Below are 2,614 nucleotides of genomic sequence, written 5' to 3'. Positions count from 1 at the left end.
ATGTCGGGGACGATGGCGCTCGGAGTGCAACACGGTCCTCGCAACTTTTTTCCAAATTTTCAGGGATGAAAGATATTGTGATTTTATTGCAGAATCCAAAGTTACAGCTGATTTGGAGATGTTTTGATCGGTCAAATTGTCAAACAAAGGTTGAATTAAGAGGGTTTCAAAAATTAGGGTTTTGACATTTAACCACTTAATTTTCAAAATTAAAGTACAGATATGAATTGATAATTTATAATAGAAAAGCAGATCTGAAGCAAGCATTAATAATTAAACATTTCGCAAGTTCAATGTTCAAAAAAAGAAAATTTAGGGTTTTTATGCAATCACCTCTAAAATTTTGCAAAAGATCAAACATGGAAATGTAATCAAGGAATCAATTTTCAGATCTAATCATGAATAATCAGAAAGGATGTTCACGTCGGGTTCACCAAAATGTAAAGCGGAAAATCGCGGTCGAACCCTAGTTGGTCTCCCCTCTTCTAACTCCGAGGAGAGAGAAGGGAGGTTCGCTAGGATTCGATGGGTTTTCACTTAGGGGGAAGACTTTACATTCAAAAGAGGGGTCGAAACTCATAAGATTCAATCCCACACAATGTAAGATTGGATGCTAAATGAATTTCAAGGGTTTGGAAAGCAAAGCTACCCTCTTTTGTAAAGAATGTTGATTAAGGAAATTAAGCTAAGGATGCATAGAAAGTCATAAAGATTCGCTTATAAACTGAGTTTAGGTTATAGGATGAAGCTACAGACCTGGAATTAAATAGAGAGAGGAGAGAGAGAGAGAGAGAGAGAGAGAGAGAGAGAGAGAGAGAGAGAGGAGGATAGGGAGAGAGAGAGAGAGAGAGAGAGAGAAGGAGAGAGAGAGAGATAGAGAGAGAGAGGAGGAGGAGAGGGAGAGAGAGAGAGAGAAGGAGAGAGAGAGAGAGGGAGAGGGAGAGAGAGAGAGAGAGAGAAAGAGAGAGAGAGAGAGAGAGAGAGGGAGAGAGAGAGCGACCATATGACCCCTAATGACACAATTTGGTGTCTTAAGGGGTCCTATGGTGTTGTTAGGGGTCATATGGTGTCTTGGGACACCATAGGACCCCTTAAGACACCAAATCATGTTGTTAGGGGTCATATGGTGTCCTAAGGGGTCATATGGTGTCCCATGAACCCTTATGACCTCTTAGGACTGTTGGGAAAAATAGTGTCTCAACCTTGCATTTATGCGAGGTTACTATTTATAGTAAGTTTTCATTTGAGCACGAAATGGTGCAAAACTCTCCCTAAAGCTTCTGGTTGGTTAGATAAGCATTCCAGTAAAGTTGCGTCGCAAGGTCACAGCTAGTTTTGAAGATATTAATGTTTTCGTCTTGGAGGGGTGCAATAAAATATTTAAACTTAATTTTGGGGACTTTAGAGGCTCTGAAAGGCCCTAAAAAGTGACTGTAACTAGCGAAGCAGGTTACGAGGTGATAGAGCACTTCGCGAGCTTTCCGGCGCTTCAAACGGTTCATCAATCGGACACTCGGTTCTCAAGTTATGGCCTCCGGAAGTTTGTACTCCTGAAATAGGAAAAAATAATTTGTATCGGATACATAAATGAGCTGTAAAGGGGAGCGACACATGTTGATGTGTACTTTAACATGTCATAGGGCATCTAGAAGGGAGATAAGGTTGGCTACACCTTATTGGGTGGTTTTAGCCCATGGTTTTGTAATACCGTTTGACGGTTTCTTGTATTGTATCTCCTATTTATGAGGTGTGTGAGATAGAGGTTGTGTGTAAGAGTCTTATGGCTATTGAGTTGCCTCTGAATCTCTGATTAGTGGTACTCCTGCGAAGAGCTTGCTCTGCAAGTATGTTGTAATCTGTTTTTGATTGCTGAATAAAATATTGAGCTGCTTTTGGAGGGTGGGGTTTTTCTCCCGAAAGGGTTTTCCCCACGTAAATCATTGTGTTGTGGTATGATTGCTATTATATCTATTTCTATTTTCTGTAACTGTTGTAATGATCTAAAAAAATTTTGCATTACCCTCCTCTCAAGGTTAGTGTAGGAAGTTGTTTCTGCTACTTAACTTCCTTACAAGTGGTATCAGAGCTTGATCACCTTTGGTTTCAATTGTGGGTAGTTGGGTTTTTTGAACTAATCCAGATTTGAGTGGGAGCTTGTGCAGAAGACACTTTTTGATCTTGTTGCAGGAATATTCAGATGGCGAGTTCGTCAAGGAGAATAGAGGTGGAGAAATTTAATGGAAGTAATTTTGAGATGTGGAAGCTGAAGATGGAAGATCTGCTAATAGATCGAGATCTTTGGGATGCTGTTGATGCGAATGTCCAAAGGCCCTCAGATCCTACTGCGGCAGCTCAGTATGATGTTATGGACCGAAAAGCCAAGGGTCTAATCAGACTGTGCCTGGCAGACTCTGTTCTAATCAATGTCCATGAAGAGAACTCTGCAAAGAAGCTATGGACTAAGCTTGGTGAGATGTATCAAGTGAAATCTTTATTAAATCAAATTTTCTTAAGAAATAAAATTTTATTCCTTGAAGATGGAAGAAGGTGGACGAATTGGAGACCACCTGGAAGCATTCAATATGTTGGTGGCTCAATTAGTATCCGTCAGTGT

Source organism: Cryptomeria japonica, chromosome 11 (genome assembly GCF_030272615.1).
Source record: "Cryptomeria japonica chromosome 11, Sugi_1.0, whole genome shotgun sequence".
Classification (NCBI taxonomy): domain Eukaryota; kingdom Viridiplantae; phylum Streptophyta; class Pinopsida; order Cupressales; family Cupressaceae; genus Cryptomeria; species Cryptomeria japonica.
Note: the sequence above shows the minus strand (reverse complement) of the source record.